Below are 9,042 nucleotides of genomic sequence, written 5' to 3'. Positions count from 1 at the left end.
GGGGAATACCCCGCATAACAGCCCCGCATAACAGCCCCGCGCTCCCCCGGCCTCACGAGACCCCCCGCTTCCCCGCCCCCCTCCCAGCCCCACGCGGACCCCAAACACGTCCAGGCACCCGCAGCTCCATCGGAATGCCTCGCAGTCCCTTCCCAGCCCTACGGGACCCCCCACGCCCCGTAACGCACCGCCAGCCCCACAACCACTCACTCCCCTCAGCCCCGCACCGCCGCAGCCCTGGGTCACGTGACGCTCACCCCCATCCACCGCGCCTCGCGTCGCGTCGCGTCGAGCGACGTCACGCCTCCACGCGCCCGGATGAAGGGCGCGCCAATAATAGGCAGCAGTGAAAACCAATCAGATGGCGGAACGGGGAAGGGCTGGCCAATAGGAGGGGCGGAGGGGAGGGGCGTGCAGGAGGCCATGCAGGGCCGGAGCCTGTGCCTGCCGTGCGTTCGTGTGGTCCGGCGGTGCCGCCCGGTGTCCGCTGCTGCTCGGGGCGGCGTGTGCCAGGGCCCTCATCGGGAAACACTGCGTCCTTCTATGGAAGCCGCCGAGCGCCTCGGCCTGCACTCTGTACATAAGGACGCGGCGATGACCGACTTGGTGTGCGCAGGGCGACGAGTCCGCTGCTGGGACACTGTCAGGGCGCGTAAGAAGTCGCGGTCCCTCCGTGTGTGAGCTCCCTCCGAGGACGAGAAGGCCGCCATCAGGTCTCCCCAGAGCCTTCTCCGGGCCGCACGAGCACAGCCATCTCAGCCCTTCCTGTCGGGAGAGGCTGTTCCTGGGCAATGGGGCGCAAAGCCAGGAGTCGGATGCAACGGGGGCATCCCCAGATGTTCCGATCCATTGCCCCGTGCTACCCAGAAGCGAGCAGGGACGAGGGAAGGGGAGAACCTCCACTTCTTGTCTGAGGAGAAGAGGTGCACCGAGAGGCCTGAGAGAAGGGGGAGAATGTGGGGTGCGGGAGTTGCACCGCCACAGTTGACGCAGGCACTCCAGGCTTTAGGTGACGACTGCCCGAGAAATCCAAACACCAAACCTTCCTTCCAAATGAGCCCCACGCTGAGTTTTACCAAGCAGAGCGAGGAAGGAAGAAGCATGACATTTGGGCCTTGCAGTTGGGCATCTTTCTGTGCCAGAAGTGCTTTGTCCTCTTAATTAGTGAAGGGAGTGACGTGCGGAATCAAACTCTATAACCCACGTAAGCTTATAAAGCAGCTATGCTCGTCATGGCGCCAGATGCGAGGGGGATATCTCCTCCTCCAAGAGGACTTGCACTCCAAGAAAAGCTCTAGGTACATATTTACAGACAGAACATTTACATATTCATTACGTTTCACAGAAATGGCCTGGAATTCTGAGAAATTATTAACATATTGTCCGACTCTCTTGAACATGCGTCCTAAAAATGGGGTGGGGGTCTCCGGTGGTCATTGGATGAAGGCTAGTAGTCTACCCCGCTGTGAACTTCCAACCTTTTAGTGGGGGGTAGTCCAAACCAGCTCGTACTGGTGTTTTGTTGAGCTGAGGCATCTGTTTCACTCTCCCATCTTCTACAACAGGAGTCCATTCTTCTTTCTTATCGTTGATGGGCGGCAAGTTTCCGTGGACTCTGCATTCTGTTCTTCAGCTTACGTGCCCGCAAGCGTCTTGTCCTTCAGCGTGGACCCACTCCAGCTCTGTGAAAAGGCTGTTCTCACAATTTGGAAAGGCTGTTCTCATGGTTCGGGAGACAGCCAGAGCTGGGGAATGGATGCATGGCACCCTAACTCTGACCAGCAAGGGAACGAGAATGGAAATGCAGACACTGCCAACTTCTACCAGTTTAAATCTGCTTCCAAACTGTTGTGGTTTGGTAATTTGGTTGGTGTTGCTATTCCACATCAGAACATCATGTGGGATAACGGGAGTAAAGGACACAAGTTTTTTATTTCTTTCTTTTCTTTTTCTGTGGACAGCCTTAAATGGGCATGGGGGGAGGGAAGCGGCAGCGGAGGGGAGGCCACCCTGCCCCATACATGCCCCCCCACCCCATAACTCCCCCCACCCCACATATGGCCACCCCTTCACCCCATAGAAGCTCCCCCTGCCCCACAGAAGGCCCCCTGCCCCATATAAGCCCACCTCCACCCCACATATGGCTGCCACCCCGCCCCACAGAAACCGCATAACTCTCACACCCCATAACCCCCCCACCCCATAGAAGACCCCCTTGCCCCACATATGGCTGCCCCCCTGCCCCATAGAGCCCCACAGAAGTCCCCCCCTCCCCATAGAGCCCCATGACCCCCCTGCCCCATAACCCCCACGCCCCATAGAGCCCCACAGAAGCCCCCCCCAGCCCCATAGTGACCCATAGAAACCCCACAGAAGCCCCATAACCCCCCCACAGGGCCCCTGCCCCACATATGGCTGTTTCCCCCACCCCATAGAGCCCCATAGAACCCCCACCCCACATCTGGCTGCCCCCCCCCACCCCATAGAGCCCGATAGAAGCTCCCCCTTGCCCCATAGAAGCCCCATAACCCTACCCACCCCGTAACCCACCCCCGCCCCATAGAAGCCCCCCCTCTCCCCATAGAAAACCACCCCGCCCCATAGAGCCCGATAAAAGCCCTGCCCCATAGAAGCCCCCCCCGCCCCCTAGAGCTCCATAGAAGCCCCATAACCTCCCTCACCCCACCGAGAGACGCCCCCCCCGACCCCCATAGAGCCCCATAGAAACCCCATAGAAGCCCCATAACCCCCCTGCTCCATTGAGCCCCATAGAACCCCCCCCACCCCATAATTCCCCCCGCCCCACATATGGCCCCCCCCCCCCCGCACCCTAGAGCCCCATAACCCCCCAGCTTGCGCTTTACAGCATCAGAGAGGAGGTCGGGAAGGGGATGGGGTTTTGCCCGGTTCCCTGTGTGGAGGCAGCGTGGTAGGAACTTCCCGCCTCCCACAGCCCGCCGGTGAGATTTGGACTTGTTTTTCTCCTTGTTGAAACTCTCTCGTTGTTGTTTAGTGTCCCTGGGTTCGTTAAACTGCCGTTCGTTCTCAGATTGTTGGTTTTTTTTCATTTTTTCCCTCCTAGACCCATTCACAATCTCCCTTCCCTTCCCCTCTCGGCCGCGCCGCACCGCGCTGTTAGAGAGGGGAGGTGCTTTGTTCCTTCTCTCCCCGGGTTTGTTCCCGCTGTCACCGAGTGAGCTCTAGAGAGAACTCCGTGACACAAACTCATTGCAAAGTCTAAGCTAGAAGAAGCGTCACCTCAGTGTATCCCAGAAAAAGAACAGCGTTGAGATTTTAATTGGTTTTGGTTTTTTGTTTTATTGAGGGTGGGTTGTTTTTTGTTGGTTTTTTAGGGGTTTTTGGGGTTTTTTTTGTCTTTTTTTGGGGGAGGATGGGGGGGGTGGGGGGGTGCGAGGGGAAGGGAGAGGGTGGGGACAGTTGTTTGGTTGTTTTTAATATACAATAAAGCTATGCAGTTCCACTGTCAGTTGCCTCAGAGAGTTCCCGAAGGAGCTCAACCACATTCTGCTCAACATCAAGTTGTTCCATTGAGTGGAACAATGGTAGTCTTGCAGATGGAGCAATGCAGGAATTCTGACAGCATCTCCAGGTGTATCCAGTTCATCATCTGAAAGCTCCGCAACCAAATTGGAAGGGACCAGTCCTCTTGTGCCATCTGTCAGCTCTCCCTGAAACCAGCCATTCTCACCCACATCTCCAAAGACATTACGCATTGTCCGGCAGTCAGAGGAAGCTCGTTTTCTGGGTCCTCATTAGGACCCTCAACAGGAATGTAGCTGTGTCGAGCTAAGAATCTTCAAACTGCTGGTGATACCTGTCCTGGAGAATGCAGGATGAAGGACAAAAGCTCTGCTCTCACATTCAGGGCCATCCTCTGACAGAAGGCAGCACTCAGGACTGTTCCCAAGGATCTCTTTCATGGCTTTGAGTTCAAGCTCCAGGTCTTCCAGATGACCTTGAAGACTTTGGACCTCTTCAATGGCAGAATGGAACGGACTGGAGCTATTACGGAGATTCTTGTTTGACTGGGTCAGAGTCTGTCTCGTTGCCTTCCCCAGCTCCATCTGCTGCTTCTGCTTCTCTTTTTTCCCTCTTGAGCGCTCTGTGAGAATGAGTTTCAGAAAGCACTACTCAGTGACAGGAAATAAGGGGAAACTTGAAAGACTTTGCAACCTAAGTCCTGGCAGTGTACTGCCAGCGGCTGATTTGGCCGTCCAGGATCCTGGCACCACAAATGCTTCATTGCCAAATGCAGCAATAAGGTGTTCTGGGGAAAGGCCAACTCACAGGTAATTTTTGAGCACCCATATCACAGTACCAACGGCCAGCACCAGCGCAGGCAGCAGCATCGCTGAGACCGTCACCGGAATGTGGCACTTCCGCACAGATCTGTGAGTAGCAGCCTCTGTGCTTTTGCCTGTGTTCATCCCTGGAAGAAATGAGACAATGTCCCACGTTACCTTCAGCTGCGCTACAGATAATCTCTCAGTGTGCTTCATGGACCCAAGAGGTCATTTTGTCAGTGGGTGCCTCCGTCTCTGGTGCCGAAGAACCGGAGGACAAGAAGGATTGCTTCCACCTCTCATTGGGTACGGAGAGGCTGCACAGGCACTACCCGTGTCCTCCTCTGGGCCGAGAGCTGGGGCTGTACTCTGGGGTCTGGGCTTGGTCCGTGGGGAGAGCTACAGAGCAGAATCCCTCACACTTTTCCCGGCATGCGTGTCCTGAGCTCCCACTGTGGGACGCCCCCCAGGCTGAAGGTCAGGCTTCAGCCAGCACAGGGCACAGCCAGAGCCAGCCCAGGGGAGAAACACTCCTGCAGGCTCCTACCACGCAAGACCCTGCTCATCACCCTCAGGTGGCTTCGTTCCAAAAGGGCAAACTCTGGGATCCGGGAGCGGTGGGAGCTGAGCAGGGTCACAGAGGTCTGCAAGTACCTTCTCTGGCACATTGTTGGAACAACTCTCCACACCCAACGAAGGCCAGCCATTTTCAGAGAGCCACCCCTGGCTTCTTTTACATGTGCTCTATGCTCACACGCTCAAGTCTGGCTGCTGACCTGGTGTGCAAGAACTGGCAGCAAGAGCCTGCAGGCACGCAGTGACTCTGGTTCGTGACACCGTATGATCATGGGACAGAAATTACCTGGCATGCCAGTTGGTGCTGCCTGCATTCCTCTGTCCGGGACGGGCAGTGTGGGATAACCGCCTTCCTGCAGCGCATCTGGGACTGGCAGTGTGGGATATCCACCTTCCTGGAGTGCATCCGGGACCGGCAGTGTGGGATATCCACCTTCCTGGAGTGCATCCCGCTCACTTTGTTGGTCCGTTCCTTTAGAAAGAAAGCAGGGCAGTAGGATTGGGATGTCATGTGCCCTCATCAAAAACTGAGCTTCTCCAATCCCGAGCTCAGGTAAAGTCCAGCCCCCCCCCCAGTACACTGTGAGCCCCTCTGTTACCCAAGGGCATTTGGGCCCTCCCAGCTATTGGACAATGCTGACTCCCTCACACCTCTTGAGGAATCAGCTCCTGTGCAAGGCCCTCACATTCTGTGCTGTCACCAGCCCATCACAGCCAGGTAGCTGCAGGATGAAATCCAAGCTCTAACACACAGTCCAAGCCTTCAGAATTAGCATCTCCACCTCATTTCCAGCATTAGCAAAAGCAGCCAACCCTGCTCGGGATGCTCCTCCTGCCTTGAACTTGCTCAGCTGCACGGAGGGCTTTGGATGAACAGAAGCACAGCGCTTGCCACTTGCTGCCATCTGGGTGCCAATGACTGCACAAAGCAGCTCTGACAAGTAATGGTTGTGCTGGGGGAGCAGCTGCCTCTGGGTCTTGGCTGGATGCAGACCATCTGGCAGCAGACCAGCTCTGGTGCTTGACAGCACCTGCAAGGTGATACATGGAACACGGCTGCAGCACGGCTCTGACCCTTCCCTTCCTGCTGTGCAGGCTACAGCCTGCCCACACCTGTATATCACACCTCAGCTTCCCAGGTCCCACAGCGAACAGACTGAAGTATACCCACCACGCTCTGCCTTCTCCATTTCCTTCAGCAGTCGTTTCAGGAGACGGGATGAGCCCTGAGAGTATTTTCCTCGTTTGGATTCATCCTCTTCTCTTTCCGGACCTTAACAGAATGTATGAAGTTAAATATCACGTGCATGAAGTTTTGAAGACCAGCGGCGAGTCAGCCAAGTCAGTGAAGACAGAGTACTCACTGCTGGGATTAAAGCTGGGCTCCAGCACAGGAGGAAACCGATGACCGGGCAAGGCCCACACTGGGGGCACTTCTGCAACCAAAGACCCATGAAAAGTTTCAGTCACACACTACAGCATCAACTGAGTAGCAGAGCGTACAGGGGACTGTGCCATGAAATGGCACTGAAACGGGCAGCAAAAGCTCTCTAAAGAATTTCAAAGCTATGACGTACCTGCGCAATCCGACAGAGTTTCAGTTCCAGATCTCAGAGAGGAAGCTGGATCAACTCCTCTAGTCAAATCTGCAAACGAACGCAGGACAGAGCAACTGCTACTGAGCATCCCTTCAGCCACAAGGTCGCAGGATGCAATCAAAGCCAGGGATTCCTTCACAACACTATTCTCCCTTCCGCACAGGAGCGCCTCGGAAACAGTTCCGGGCTGCCTACAGGGGCCTCACCATCGTGCTTAACTAATCCTGTGTGGAACTGCCCAGAGGAACGCCCTCCTGGAGTTCACCCCAGCTCTAAACTGCATGGAGTGGGGTAAACCTCAGCTTTGGTAAGCCACTTCCTGGAGACACAGCTGTCATCACGGATAGAGGAGAAATGTTCCCATTGCATGTGCCCATCTCTCTTTTCCTTAGTGAGCTGCAGTGGTGGAAGTGGCTCAGGTAATGACACGGGGGGGAAATTCCAAAGCTGCACAGAGGCCAGAGGCGACCTGCTGGCTGGTATTCCACAGCTTTCCAAATACTGTCTCCAGGCCATGGGAAACAATTCTCAGGGACCTCGTGGAAGAACACTTGGCCCCTTGAAAGTTTCTTACTGGGAGACCTCGTAGATACACAGACAAAGCCAACACAATGCTGACAGCACGGAGCTCCCAAGAAACGATGACCATCCATGCTTCTTGGGGAGAAGAACCCTCTGTCCGGTTAAACGCAGAACACTCGATGAACCGTCCCAGCCAAATATGAACAAATATCAAGGAAATGAAGCCTGCTGATTTACCTCCAGTCTCGCCCTCGGGATCGTAGGCAGGATTCAGTTCTGCAGATTCACCAGCAGGGCCTGCAGACACAAGTGTGATCAGACACAGGTGAGGAGAGCTTCCGGCACATGTGGGGGCCTCCTTTTCCCTGAGTGACCTGTAGGGTCTGGCGGTGGTTGGGGAATGCCACAGCCCGAATACAAAGGTCTGGGCTCCCTCAGCTGCAGAGGGGCAGCGGTAACCTTCCCACTGAAACGTGGCAGCTCTCCGAGAGAAAAAATACTCATGGGCTCATCTGTGCAAACCCTTCCGGGCACAAACAGGCTTGGAAGACCTGGAGAGGATCTCCAGTAAAATTGCACCCAGGTAAACCGTGAGAGCATGAACGTTTCAGCCTCCAAGGAAACAGACACTCACAACTTACCCCTGGGTTGTCCCCCAGGCACAGGCATGAAGTCCGGATCCAAACGAGCATCCGGAAAGGGAACACGAAGCTCATCATCTAGAATCAAGAACAGATGAGAGAAGTTCCCACTATATGCACTATATGGTGTGATCTCCTTCTCCCTCAGCAACTGGATGTGGAGAATAACTCAGGTCATGATTTCCAAAGTTGCAGGGTGGACGGGATGACCCGTAGGCTGGCACCTGGCAGCGTATGCAGTGCTCTCTCCGGGCCACGTGCCACATCTCTCACAGATTACGTGGAAGAAGATGCAGCCCCCCAGGGCTTTCTTACTGGGAGGCCTCTGATGGACAGCAAGGTCACACTGAGGCACGGGAGGAAAGCACACCTGTCTCTTCCCCTGGGCTGTGGACTGGGGCTGTGGCTTGGAAACTGGGGAGTGCCATGAGCCTGAAGCAGAAATGCTCATGCACGCCCAGCACGCCTCTTCTGAACTCTCCCTGGGCATCTCCCAGGACGAAGGCTGTGCTGCAGCGTGCAATTAGCAGAGCTACAGCCTGGCATGGCTGGAGCCAGCCCTGGGGAGCAGCGCAGCCATGGGCTCTTGCCCGGCTCCTGCAGTGCTGCCCATCACCCCCTACCCAGCAACACCCCCATGGAAGGCAGGCCCCAGGCAAGTGTACTACAGGGCCGTGGGGACACAGCCTGACTTCTTGCTCCCAGCGCTGCTCAGTTTGGGTCCCATCTCTACCCACTCACCTGCTCCCCGTGCTCGCCACGGAGCAGCACAGCTCTCCTGGAAACTCATGGCCACCAATAGGAGGAAGAGGACAAGGCGGGCAGGGTCCATGGCCGCCCCCACACTTGCACCACGCTTCCAACACCACCGCTGCAGCCACAGTGAGTGTCGCACTGAGCCAAGACTGCGGCCAGGCCTCGTGAGCTCATGACGCAGCTCAGCACAATCATAGGATGGGGCATTGTGACCTCACACCTCTGTGATTCCGGGTGGCGGCTCTCGGGCAGAGATGCCACCCACAGAGTCTTGCTGCCCAGAGCTCCATCCAGCCTGGCCTTGAACACCTCCAGGGATGGAGCATCCACAACTTTGCTTGGCAAACTTTTGCAGAGCTTCAACAACCCCAAGAAGGCATTATTTCCAGCCTGGTGCACCACCTCAGGCCACAGGGGTAGTGACGCAATATGCACAGGTTATCCATGCGTGTGAAACGTGCTGCAATTAAGCAAGCCAAGCGGATAAATCCTCTCCAGTGTGGAGGATGATGGCTGAAATACAAACATGGAGAAGCTGACCTTCCCACAGACCCGCCAAGTCAAGTGTCACGTGCTTACATTTTTGTTGATAGATCTTCAGTTTCATCTTTTTTTGATTGGCTAAGGAAATCCCCTTTCCTGCAC

At 55.8% G+C, this 9,042-nt stretch overlaps 1 long non-coding RNA gene across 1 annotated transcript in view; it reads right to left on the bottom strand.

Moving 5' to 3' along the window:
• Nucleotides 1-6,244: 6,244 nt before the first annotated feature.
• Nucleotides 6,245-9,042, bottom strand: part of LOC146756927 (uncharacterized) — a 4,569-nt gene continuing 1,771 nt past the window's right edge. The window contains exons 2-3 of the long non-coding RNA XR_014937222.1: nucleotides 6,458-6,526; nucleotides 6,245-6,316 (exon numbers count right to left, since the gene is read on the bottom strand). This is a non-coding gene — a long non-coding RNA (uncharacterized LOC146756927). The remainder of the gene's footprint in view (nucleotides 6,317-6,457; nucleotides 6,527-9,042) is intronic.

This window comes from Coturnix japonica, chromosome 25 (assembly GCF_054131305.1).
Source record: "Coturnix japonica strain WE chromosome 25, WE-NBRP24, whole genome shotgun sequence".
In the NCBI taxonomy this organism is placed as follows: domain Eukaryota; kingdom Metazoa; phylum Chordata; class Aves; order Galliformes; family Phasianidae; genus Coturnix; species Coturnix japonica.
This window is presented reverse-complemented; position numbering and strand designations above follow the sequence as displayed.